A 13,991-nucleotide genomic window follows, 5' to 3' on the forward strand; every position below is an offset into this window, starting at 1 on the left:
AGGACCTGTGGTGACGTCACCGTCATGTGATCAGGGGGCGGGGCTCAGGAGAGAGGTGGTGAAGGACCTGTGGTGACGTCACCGTCTTGTGATCAGGGGGCGGGGCTCATGAGAGAGGTGGTGAAGGACCTGTGGTGACGTCACCGTCTTGTGATCAGGGGGCGGGGCTCATGAGAGAGGTGGTGAAGGACCTGTGGTGACGTCACCGTCATGTGATCAGGGGGCGGGGCTCAGGAGAGAGGTGGTGAAGGACCTGTGGTGACGTCACCGTCTTGTGATCAGGGGGCGGGGCTCATGAGAGAGGTGGTGAAGGACCTGTGGTGACGTCACCGTCTTGTGATCAGGGGGCGGGGCTCAGGAGAGAAGTGGTGAAGGACCTGTGGTGACGTCACCGTCATGTGATCAGGGGGCGGGGCTCAGGAGAGAGGTGGTGAAGGACCTGTGGTGACGTCACCGTCTTGTGATCAGGGGGCGGGGCTCATGAGAGAGGTGGTGAAGGACATGTGGTGATGTCAAAGCTGAGTGGTTCGTAATGGTGAAGCACCTGTGGGTCACGTGATAGGCGCAGCTGAGGCTCAGGAAAGGGGGATGATGTCAGATAATGGTGGCACCTGCTGCAGCCTCCGCACGCGGGACTGTACACGGTGTGTGACGGCTGCACAGAGCCGCCATATTGTTACTGTGTGGTAATGATAGACTATGGGAGTGGCCACATCACTGCCATCATGGCCGGAAAGTGCTGCAGGTTGTGGCGCTGTAGACAGAGCTCCAGAGATTACACCCTGCTCCGCAGACTCCCAGCTAATACAGGAGGAACCGCGGTCCGCGCCACTGCAGAGATTATACAGGAGGAACCGCGGTCCGCGCCACTGCAGAGATTATACAGGAGGAACCGCGGTCCGCGCCACTGCGGAGATTATACAGGAGGAACCGCGGTCCGTGCCACTGCAGAGATTATACAGGAGGAACCGCGGTCCGCGCCAATCTGCGGAGATTATACAGGAGGAACCGCGGTCCGCGCCACTGCGGAGATTATACAGGAGGAACCGCGGTCCGTGCCACTGCAGAGATTATACAGGAGGAACCGCGGTCCGCGCCAATCTGCGGAGATTATACAGGAGGAACCGCGGTCCGCGCCACTGCGGAGATTATACAGGAGGAACCGCGGTCCGCGCCACTGCGGAGATTATACAGGAGGAACCGCGGTCCGCGCCACTGCGGAGATTATACAGGAGGAACCGCGGTCTGCGCCACTGCGGAGATTATACAGGAGGAACCGCGGTCCGCGCCACTGCAGAGATTATACAGGAGGAACCGCGGTCTGCGCCACTGTGGAGATTATACAGGAGGAACCGCGGTCCGCGCCACTGCGGAGATTATACAGGAGGAACCGCGGTCCGCGCCACTGCGGAGATTATACAGGAGGAACCGCGGTCCGCGCCACTGCAGAGATTATACAGGAGGAACCGCGGTCCGCGCCAATCTGCGGAGATTATACAGGAGGAACCGCGGTCCGCGCCAATCTGCGGAGATTATACAGGAGGAACCGCGGTCCGCGTCACTGCGGAGATTATACAGGAGGAACCGCGGTCCGCGCCACTGCGGAGATTATACAGGAGGAACCGCGGTCCGCGCCACTGCGGAGATTATACAGGAGGAACCGCGGTCCGCGCCAATCTGCGGAGATTATACAGGAGGAACCGCGGTCCGCGCCACTGCGGAGATTATACAGGAGGAACCGCGGTCCGCGCCAATCTGCGGAGATTATACAGGAGGAACCGCGGTCCGCGCCACTGCGGAGATTATACAGGAGGAACCACGGTCCGCGCCACTGCGGAGATTATACAGGAGGAACCGCGTGTGACGAACAACCCACGGCCGTTCGTCTACTTACGGGCGACACCAACGGGGGTCCCGCTGCCACCAAAACGCGACGGACAGCGGACCCTGTGTCACCACTATGTCACAATCCCACCACTGACCCGGGTGTATCAGTGGACGGAGGGGCGTGACACAATGCCGGCACACGGCTATCACAGGCGCAGTGGGGCTTATCTTAGTTATCCCAACACTGGCACCATGTGACCAAAAATATCCAGCAAGCTAATCTCGCTCTACAATTTGCCGCAGGGGGAGTTTAATTTGGATGCCCCACCACTGCTATCAATCTTCCAAGTACTGCGGGGATTTATGTATATCCCACTTTCTCAGTTCCACCTTGGAACTCGCAGCTCTCCGGCGCCCCCCCTTACCCTCAGGTCAGTCAGGGAACTGCACCTAGGATAATTGGTCGCCGGACGGGCTGCCTGTTGTGAACCGGCAATTAGGCTTCTGCAGTAAGGGAATTATCAATACTGTGGCTGAAGCCCCTTACTCAGCAATATAGGACCCTTCTAGACTGCCAGCAAGCCGTAATAGCCGTACACAACGCGCTGCCACCAGTCACGGTTACTTAATTCACAGTGTTAAATTAAGAGGGTCCGTGGCAAACCCCTTGAATTAGTAGCGATTATCTATCAAAGGCGTATAGTTCGAGTCTTAGAGCATAGAGACAGATCTAAATAATTATTTCATTTATTTTCCGAAAGAGGACAGTGATTACAGATAAAAGTTGCTATAAAATTGAGACATAAAATATGTACAGTACAGGTATAAAATAAAAGTGGAGAAAACAAAGAAATTACACTCACAGTTCCATATTGTTCCTTAGGCAGACCATGCGGCTAAGGTGGGTGGAGGCGGAGCTGCACTTCTCCGCTCATCTGAGTTCTTGTCAGCACGGACTCTGCAGCTGTTCTGAGCTGGTTTGCCCAGGAAATGCCTTATAGACTTTCCTATGTGACATCACAGAGAGGTGCATTCTGGGTTGATCCCACCTCTCTTATCCAAGTTATGTTTTGGCTACAAAACTTAGATTAGCTATAACTTTATGGGAGAAGCTGGTATGGACTCATCAGTGGTATCATGTTTCCCAGCGTAATGAGCCCATCAAGAAAACATCAAACATCTATGCGATATGACCGTCCATTTGGGCGCAAATCCTATCTCATGTTCTGGACAGGGTAGAACTTCGAAACATACGCGGTCTCGAAGCTGGGACCGCTCAGGTTACAAAAATATGATTTTCATATCTCTAGGGTATTTGGTTCTTATGGTATAGTCTCTCATAGTTTTATTCGTTTCAAACAAAGAAGTTTAGTTCCCGCACTTTTTCTCTTTCAGCTGAGAGAAGCCAAATGGTGTGAGGAAGATGGTCTAGCTAATTAACATTCCTGCTCTTCCAGAGGAAGTGGCAGGGTTAGTAAAACCTGGGGGGAAGGAATTCCTACTACTGACAGTTTACAATGTCCTAGGATGGAGGATTTGTTAGCACATTGCAACAGAAAACATATCTTGCAGATATTGTACATCACACCGCGGTCCGCGCCAATCTGCGGAGATTATACAGGAGGAACCGCAGTCCGCGCCACTGCGGAGATTATACAGGAGGAACCGCGGTCCGCGCCACTGCGGAGATTATACAGGAGGAACCGCGGTCCGCGCCACTGCGGAGATTATACAGGAGGAACCGCGGTCCGCGCCACTGCGGAGATTATACAGGAGGAACCGCGGTCCGCGCCACTGCGGAGATTATACAGGAGGAACCGCGGTCCGCGCCAATCTGCGGAGATTATACAGGAGGAACCGCGGTCCGCGCCACTGCGGAGATTATACAGGAGGAACCGCGGTCCGCGCCACTGCGGAGATTATACAGGAGGAACCGCGGTCCGCGCCAATCTGCGGAGATTATACAGGAGGAACCGCGGTCCGCGCCACTGCGGAGATTATACAGGAGGAACCGCGGTCCGCGCCAATCTGCGGAGATTATACAGGAGGAACCGCGGTCCGCGCCACTGCGGAGATTATACAGGAGGAACCGCGGTCCGCGCCACTGCGGAGATTATACAGGAGGAACCGCGGTCCGCGCCAATCTGCGGAGATTATACAGGAGGAACCGCGGTCCGCGCCACTGCGGAGATTATACAGGAGGAACCGCGGTCCGCGCCACTGCGGAGATTATACAGGAGGAACCGCGGTCCGCGCCACTGCGGAGATTATACAGGAGGAACCGCGGTCCGCGCCACTGCGGAGATTATACAGGAGGAACCGCGGTCCGCGCCAATCTGCGGAGATTATACAGGAGGAACCGCGGTCCGCGCCACTGCGGAGATTATACAGGAGGAACCGCGGTCCGCGCCACTGCGGAGATTATACAGGAAGAACCGCGGTCCGCGCCACTGCGGAGATTATACAGGAGGAACCGCGGTCCGCGCCCCTCTGCGGAGATTATACAGGAGGAACCACGGTCCGCGCTGCTCTGCGCAGATTATACTGGAGGAACCGCGGTCCGCACCTCTCTGTGGAGATTATACAGGAAGAACCGCGGTCCGCACCTCTCTGTGGAGATTATACAGGAAGAACCGCGGCCCGTGCCGCTCTGCAGAGATTATACAGGAGGAACCGCGGTCCGCGCCACTCTGCGGAGATTATACTGGAGGAACCGCAGTCCTCGCCGCTCTCTGGAGATTATACAGGAAGAACCGCGATCCGCATCTCTCTGCGGAGATTATACAGGAGGAACCGCGGTCCGCGCCACTCTGCGGAGATTATACAGGAGGAACCGCGGTCCGCGCCACTGCGGAGATTATACAGGAGGAACCGCGGTCTGCGCCACTGCGGAGATTATACAGGAGGAACCGCGGTCCGCGCCACTGCGGAGATTATACAGGAAGAACCGCGGTCCGCGCCACTGCGGAGATTATACAGGAGGAACCGCGGTCCGCGCCAATCTGCGGAGATTATACAGGAGGAACCGCAGTCCGCGCCACTGCGGAGATTATACAGGAGGAACCGCGGTCCGCGCCACTGCGGAGATTATACAGGAGGAACCGCGGTCCGCGCCACTGCGGAGATTATACAGGAGGAACCGCGGACCGCGCCAATCTGCGGAGATTATACAGGAGGAACCGCGGTCCGCGCCACTGCGGAGATTATACAGGAGGAACCGCGGTCCGCGCCAATCTGCGGAGATTATACAGGAGGAACCGCGGTCCGCGCCACTGCGGAGATTATACAGGAGGAACCGCGGTCCGTCCCACTCTGCGGAGATTATACAGGAGGAACCGCGGTCCGCGCCCCTCTGCGGAGATTATACAGGAAGAACCATGGTCTGCGGAGATTATACAGGAGGAACCGCAGTCCGTGCCACTCTGCGGAGATTATACAGGAGGAACCGCGGTCCGCGCCCCTCTGCGGAGATTATACAGGAGGAACCGCGGTCCGCGCCCCTCTGCGGAGATTATACAGGAGGAACCGCGGTCCGCGCCCCTCTGCGGAGATTATACAGGAGGAACCGCGGTCCGCTCCCCTCTGCGGAGATTATACAGGAGGAACCGCGGTCCGCAACTCTCTGCGGAGATTATACAGGAGGAACCACGGTCCGCGCCCCTCTGCGGAGATTATACAGGAGGAACCACGGTCCGCGCCCCTCTGCGGAGATTATACAGGAGGAACCACGGTCCGCGCTGCTCTGCGCAGATTATACTGGAGGAACCGCGGTCCGCACCTCTCTGTGGAGATTATACAGGAAGAACCGCGGTCCGCACCTCTCTGTGGAGATTATACAGGAAGAACCGCGGCCCGTGCCGCTCTGCAGAGATTATGCAGGAGGAACCGCGGTCCGCGCCACTCTGCGGAGATTATACAGGAGGAACCGCAGTCCGCGCCGCTCTCTGGAGATTATACAGGAAGAACCGCGATCCGCATCTCTCTGCGGAGATTATACAGGAGGAACCGCGGTCCGCGCCACTCTGCGGAGATTATACAGGAGGAACCGCGGTCCGCGCCACTGCGGAGATTATACAGGAGGAACCGCGGTCTGCGCCACTGCGGAGATTATACAGGAGGAACCGCGGTCCGCACCTCTCTGCGGAGATTATACAGGAGGAACCACGGTCCGCGCCCCTCTGCGGAGATTATACAGGAGGAACCACGGTCCGCGCCCCTCTGCGGAGATTATACAGGAGGAACCACGGTCCGCGCTGCTCTGCGCAGATTATACTGGAGGAACCGCGGTCCGCACCTCTCTGTGGAGATTATACAGGAAGAACCGCGGTCCGCACCTCTCTTTGGAGATTATACAGGAAGAACCGCGGCCCGTGCCGCTCTGCAGAGATTATACAGGAGGAACCGCGGTCCGCGCCACTCTGCGGAGATTATACTGGAGGAACCGCAGTCCTCGCCGCTCTCTGGAGATTATACAGGAAGAACCGCGATCCGCATCTCTCTGCGGAGATTATACAGGAGGAACCGCGGTCCGCGCCACTCTGCGGAGATTATACAGGAGGAACCGCGGTCCGCGCCACTGCGGAGATTATACAGGAGGAACCGCGGTCCGCGCCACTGCGGAGATTATACAGGAAGAACCGCGGTCCGCGCCACTGCGGAGATTATACAGGAGGAACCGCGGTCCGCGCCAATCTGCGGAGATTATACAGGAGGAACCGCAGTCCGCGCCACTGCGGAGATTATACAGGAGGAACCGCGGTCCGCGCCACTGCGGAGATTATACAGGAGGAACCGCGGTCCGCGCCACTGCGGAGATTATACAGGAGGAACCGCGGTCCGCGCCAATCTGCGGAGATTATACAGGAGGAACCGCGGTCCGCGCCACTGCGGAGATTATACAGGAGGAACCGCGGTCCGCGCCAATCTGCGGAGATTATACAGGAGGAACCGCGGTCCGCGCCAATCTGCGGAGATTATACAGGAGGAACCGCGGTCCGCGCCACTGCGGAGATTATACAGGAGGAACCGCGGTCCGTCCCACTCTGCGGAGATTATACAGGAGGAACCGCGGTCCGCGCCCCTCTGCGGAGATTATACAGGAAGAACCATGGTCTGCGGAGATTATACAGGAGGAACCGCAGTCCGTGCCACTCTGCGGAGATTATACAGGAGGAACCGCGGTCCGCGCCCCTCTGCGGAGATTATACAGGAGGAACCGCGGTCCGCGCCCCTCTGCGGAGATTATACAGGAGGAACCGCCGTCCGCGCCCCTCTGCGGAGATTATACAGGAGGAACCGTGGTCCGCTCCCCTCTGCGGAGATTATACAGGAGGAACCGCGGTCCGCACCTCTCTGCGGAGATTATACAGGAGGAACCACGGTCCGCGCCCCTCTGCGGAGATTATACAGGAGGAACCACGGTCCGTGCCCCTCTGCGGAGATTATACAGGAGGAACCATGGTCCGCGCTGCTCTGCGCAGATTATACTGGAGGAACCGCGGTCCGCACCTCTCTGTGGAGATTATACAGGAAGAACCGCGGTCCGCACCTCTCTGTGGAGATTATACAGGAAGAACCGCGGCCCGTGCCGCTCTGCAGAGATTATGCAGGAGGAACCGCGGTCCGCGCCACTCTGCGGAGATTATACAGGAGGAACCGCAGTCCGCGCCGCTCTCTGGAGATTATACAGGAAGAACCGCGATCCGCATCTCTCTGCGGAGATTATACAGGAGGAACCGCGGTCCGCGCCACTCTGCGGAGATTATACAGGAGGAACCGCGGTCCGCGCCACTGCGGAGATTATACAGGAGGAACCGCGGTCTGCGCCACTGCGGAGATTATACAGGAGGAACCGCGGTCCGCGCCTCTCTGCGGAGATTATACAGGAGGAACCGCGGTCCGCACCTCTCTGCGGAGATTATACAGGAGGAACCGCAGTCTGCGCCACTCTGCGGAGATTATACAGGAGGAACCGCAGTCCGCGTCGCTCTCTGGAGATTATACAGGAAGAACCGCGGTCCGCACCTCTCTGCGGAGATTATACAGGAGGAACCGCAGTCCGCGCCGCTCTCTGGAGATTATACAGGAAGAACCGCGGTCCGCACCTCTCTGCGGAGATTATACAGGAAGAACCGCGGGCCGCGCCTCTCTGCGGAGATTATACAGGAGGAACCGCGGTCCGCACCTCTCTGCGGAGATAATACAGGAAGAACCGCGGTCCGCGCCAATCTGCGGAGATTATACAGGAGGAACCGCGGTCCACTCTGCGGAGATTATACAGGAGGAACCGCGGTCCGCGCCCCTCTGCGGAGATTATACAGGAGGAACCGCGGTCCGTGCCTCTCTGCGGAGATTATACAGGAAGAACCATGGTCTGCGCCGCTCTGCGGAGATTATACAGGAGGAACCATGGTCTGCGCCGCTCTGCGGAGATTATACAGGAGGAACCGCGGTCCGTGCCACTCTGCGGAGATTATACAGGAGGAACCGCGGTCCGCGCCCCTCTGCGGAGATTATACAGGAAGAACCATGGTCTGCGGAGATTATACAGGAGGAACCGCAGTCCGTGCCACTCTGCGGAGATTATACAGGAGGAAACGCGGTCCGCGCCCCTCTGCGGAGATTATACAGGAGGAACCGCGGTCCGCGCCCCTCTGCGGAGATTATACAGGAGGAACCGCGGTCCGCGCCCCTCTGCGGAGATTATACAGGAGGAACCGCGGTCCGCGCCCCTCTGCGGAGATTATACAGGAGGAACCACGGTCCGCGCTGCTCTGCAGAGATTATACAGGAGGAACCGCGGTCCGCACCACTGCGGAGATTATACAGGAGGAACCGCGGTTCGCACCTCTCTGCGGAGAATATACAGGAGGAACCGCGGTCCGCGCTGCTCTGCGGAGATTATACAGGAGGAACCGGAGTCCGCTCCACTCTGCGGAGATTATACAAGAGGAACCGCGGTCCGCTCCACTCTGCGGAGATTATACAGGAGGAACCGCGGTCCGCGCCAATCTGCGGAGATTATACAGGAGGAACCGCGGTCCGCGCCAATCTGCGGAGATTATACAGGAGGAACCGCGGTCGGCACCTCTCTGCGGAGATTATACAGGAGGAACAGCGGTCCGCGCCAATCTGCGGAGATTATACAGGAGGAACCGCGGTCCGCACCACTCTGCGGAGATTATACAGGAGGAACCGCGGTCCGCACCTCTCTGCGGAGATTATACAGGAGGAACCGCGGTCCGCGCCACTCTGCGGAGATTATACAGGAGGAACCGCGGTCCGCACCACTGCGGAGATTATACAGGAGGAACCGCGGTCCGCGCCAATCTGCGGAGATTATACAGGAGGAACCGCGGTCCGCGCCAATCTGCGGAGATTATACAGGAGGAACCGCGGTCCGCGCCCCTCTGCGGAGATTATACAGGAGGAACCGCGGTCCGCACCACTGCGGAGATTATACAGGAGGAACCGCGGTCCGCACCTCTCTGCGGAGATTATACAGGAGGAACCGCGGTCCGCGCTGCTCTGCGGAAATTATACAGGAGGAACCGCGGTCCGCTCCACTCTGCGGAGATTATACAGGAGGAACCGCGGTCCGCGCCAATCTGCGGAGATTATACAGGAGGAACCGCGGTCCGCGCCAATCTGCGGAGATTATACAGGAGGAACCGCGGTCCGCACCTCTCTGCGGAGATTATACAGGAGGAACCGCGGTCCGCGCCAATCTGCGGAGATTATACAGGAGGAACCGCGGTCCGCTCCACTCTGCGGAGATTATACAGGAGGAACCGCGGTCCGCACCTCTCTGCGGAGATTATACAGGAGGAACCGCGGTCCGCGCCACTCTGCGGAGATTATACAGGAGGAACCGCGGTCCGCGCCACTGCGGAGATTATACAGGAGGAACCGCGGTCCGCGCCACTGTGCGGAGATTATACAGGAGGAACCGCGGTCCGCGCCACTCTGGAGATTATACAGGAGGAACCGCAGTCCGCACCTCTCTGCAGAGATTATACAGGAGGAACCGCGGTCCGCACCTCTCTGCGGAGATTATACAGGAGGAACCGCGGTCCGCTCTGTGACGAACAGCCCACCGCCGTTCGTCTACTTACGGGCGACACTAACGGGGATCCCACCGCTGCCACCAATATGTGACGAACAGCCCACCGCCGTTCGTCTACTTACGGGCGACACTAACGGGAGTCCCGCTGCCACCAAAACGCGACGGACAGCGGACCCTGTGTCACCACTATGTCACAGTCCCACCACTGACACGGGTGTATCAGCGGACGGAGGGACGCGACACAATGCCGGCACACGGCTATCACAGGCGCAGTGGGGCTTATCTTAGTTATCCCAACACTGGCACCATGTGACCAAAAATATCCAGCAAGCTAATCTCGCTCTACAATTTGCCGCAGGGGGAGTTTAATTTGGATGCCCCACCACTGCTATCAATCTTCCAAGTACTGCGGGGATTTATGTATATCCCACTTTCTCAGTTCCACTTTGGAACTCGCAGCTCTCCGGCTCCCCCCTTACCCTCAGGTCAGTCAGGGAACTGCACCTAGGATAATTAGTCGCCGGACGGGCTGCCTGTTGTGAACCGGCAATTAGGCTTCTGCAGTAAGGGAATTATCAATGCTGTGGCCGCAGACCCTTATTCAGCAATATAAGACCCTTCTGTACTGCCAGCAAGCCGTAATAGCCGTACACAACGCGCTGCCACCAGTCACGGTTACTTAATTCACAGTGTTAAATTAAGAGGGTCCGTGGCAAACCCCTTGAATTAGTAGCGATTATCTATCAAAGGCGTATAGTTCGAGTCTTAGAGCATAGAGACAGATCTAAATAATTATTTCATTTATTTCCCGAAAGAGGACAGTGATTACAGATAAAAGTTGCTATAAAATTGAGACATAAAATATGTACAGTACAGGTATAAAATAAAAGTGGAGAAAACAAAGAGATTACACTCACAGTTCCATATTGTTCCTTAGGCAGACCATGCGGCTAAGGTGGGTGGAGGCGGAGCTGCACTTCTCCGCTCATCTGAGTTCTTGTCAGCACGGACTCTGCAGCTGTTCTGAGCTGGTTTGCCCAGGGAAGGCCTTATAGACTTTCCTATGTGACATCACAGAGAGGTGCATTCTGGGTTGATCCCACCTCTCTTATCCAAGTTATGTTTTGGCTACAAAACTTAGATTAGCTATAACTTTATGGGAGAAGCTGGTATGGACTCATCAGTGGTATCATGTTTCCCAGCGTAATGAGCCCATCAAGAAAACATCAAACATCTATGCGATATGACCGTCCATTTGGGCGCAAATCCTATCTCATGTTCTGGACAGGGTAGAACTTCGAAACATACGCGGTCTCGAAGCTGGGACCGCTCAGGTTACAAAAATATGATTTTCATATCTCTAGGGTATTTGGTTCTTATGGTATAGTCTCTCATAGTTTTATTCGTTTCAAACAAAGAAGTTTAGTTCCCGCACTTTTTCTCTTTCAGCTGAGAGAAGCCAAATGGTGTGAGGAAGATGGTCTAGCTAATTAACATTCCTGCTCTTCCAGAGGAAGTGGCAGGGTTAGTAAAACCTGGGGGGAAGGAATTCCTACTACTGACAGTTTACAATGTCCTAGGATGGAGGATTTGTTAGCACATTGCAACAGAAAACATATCTTGCAGATATTGTACATCACACCGCGGTCCGCGCCAATCTGCGGAGATTATACAGGAGGAACCGCAGTCCGCGCCACTGCGGAGATTATACAGGAGGAACCGCGGTCCGCGCCACTGCGGAGATTATACAGGAGGAACCGCGGTCCGCGCCACTGCGGAGATTATACAGGAGGAACCGCGGTCCGCGCCACTGCGGAGATTATACAGGAGGAACCGCGGTCCGCGCCACTGCGGAGATTATACAGGAGGAACCGCGGTCCGCGCCAATCTGCGGAGATTATACAGGAGGAACCGCGGTCCGCGCCACTGCGGAGATTATACAGGAGGAACCGCGGTCCGCGCCACTGCGGAGATTATACAGGAGGAACCGCGGTCCGCGCCAATCTGCGGAGATTATACAGGAGGAACCGCGGTCCGCGCCACTGCGGAGATTATACAGGAGGAACCGCGGTCCGCGCCAATCTGCGGAGATTATACAGGAGGAACCGCGGTCCGCGCCACTGCGGAGATTATACAGGAGGAACCGCGGTCCGCGCCACTGCGGAGATTATACAGGAGGAACCGCGGTCCGCGCCAATCTGCGGAGATTATACAGGAGGAACCGCGGTCCGCGCCACTGCGGAGATTATACAGGAGGAACCGCGGTCCGCGCCACTGCGGAGATTATACAGGAGGAACCGCGGTCCGCGCCACTGCGGAGATTATACAGGAGGAACCGCGGTCCGCGCCACTGCGGAGATTATACAGGAGGAACCGCGGTCCGCGCCAATCTGCGGAGATTATACAGGAGGAACCGCGGTCCGCGCCACTGCGGAGATTATACAGGAGGAACCGCGGTCCGCGCCACTGCGGAGATTATACAGGAAGAACCGCGGTCCGCGCCACTGCGGAGATTATACAGGAGGAACCGCGGTCCGCGCCCCTCTGCGGAGATTATACAGGAGGAACCACGGTCCGCGCTGCTCTGCGCAGATTATACTGGAGGAACCGCGGTCCGCACCTCTCTGTGGAGATTATACAGGAAGAACCGCGGTCCGCACCTCTCTGTGGAGATTATACAGGAAGAACCGCGGCCCGTGCCGCTCTGCAGAGATTATACAGGAGGAACCGCGGTCCGCGCCACTCTGCGGAGATTATACTGGAGGAACCGCAGTCCTCGCCGCTCTCTGGAGATTATACAGGAAGAACCGCGATCCGCATCTCTCTGCGGAGATTATACAGGAGGAACCGCGGTCCGCGCCACTCTGCGGAGATTATACAGGAGGAACCGCGGTCCGCGCCACTGCGGAGATTATACAGGAGGAACCGCGGTCTGCGCCACTGCGGAGATTATACAGGAGGAACCGCGGTCCGCGCCACTGCGGAGATTATACAGGAAGAACCGCGGTCCGCGCCACTGCGGAGATTATACAGGAGGAACCGCGGTCCGCGCCAATCTGCGGAGATTATACAGGAGGAACCGCAGTCCGCGCCACTGCGGAGATTATACAGGAGGAACCGCGGTCCGCGCCACTGCGGAGATTATACAGGAGGAACCGCGGTCCGCGCCACTGCGGAGATTATACAGGAGGAACCGCGGACCGCGCCAATCTGCGGAGATTATACAGGAGGAACCGCGGTCCGCGCCACTGCGGAGATTATACAGGAGGAACCGCGGTCCGCGCCAATCTGCGGAGATTATACAGGAGGAACCGCGGTCCGCGCCACTGCGGAGATTATACAGGAGGAACCGCGGTCCGTCCCACTCTGCGGAGATTATACAGGAGGAACCGCGGTCCGCGCCCCTCTGCGGAGATTATACAGGAAGAACCATGGTCTGCGGAGATTATACAGGAGGAACCGCAGTCCGTGCCACTCTGCGGAGATTATACAGGAGGAACCGCGGTCCGCGCCCCTCTGCGGAGATTATACAGGAGGAACCGCGGTCCGCGCCCCTCTGCGGAGATTATACAGGAGGAACCGCGGTCCGCGCCCCTCTGCGGAGATTATACAGGAGGAACCGCGGTCCGCTCCCCTCTGCGGAGATTATACAGGAGGAACCGCGGTCCGCAACTCTCTGCGGAGATTATACAGGAGGAACCACGGTCCGCGCCCCTCTGCGGAGATTATACAGGAGGAACCACGGTCCGCGCCCCTCTGCGGAGATTATACAGGAGGAACCACGGTCCGCGCTGCTCTGCGCAGATTATACTGGAGGAACCGCGGTCCGCACCTCTCTGTGGAGATTATACAGGAAGAACCGCGGTCCGCACCTCTCTGTGGAGATTATACAGGAAGAACCGCGGCCCGTGCCGCTCTGCAGAGATTATGCAGGAGGAACCGCGGTCCGCGCCACTCTGCGGAGATTATACAGGAGGAACCGCAGTCCGCGCCGCTCTCTGGAGATTATACAGGAAGAACCGCGATCCGCATCTCTCTGCGGAGATTATACAGGAGGAACCGCGGTCCGCGCCACTCTGCGGAGATTATACAGGAGGAA

The sequence above is a fragment of the Dendrobates tinctorius genome, unplaced genomic scaffold, assembly GCF_039654945.1.
Source record: "Dendrobates tinctorius isolate UK_male_01 unplaced genomic scaffold, ASM3965494v1 ptg000237l, whole genome shotgun sequence".
Taxonomy (NCBI): Eukaryota; Metazoa; Chordata; class Amphibia; order Anura; family Dendrobatidae; genus Dendrobates; species Dendrobates tinctorius.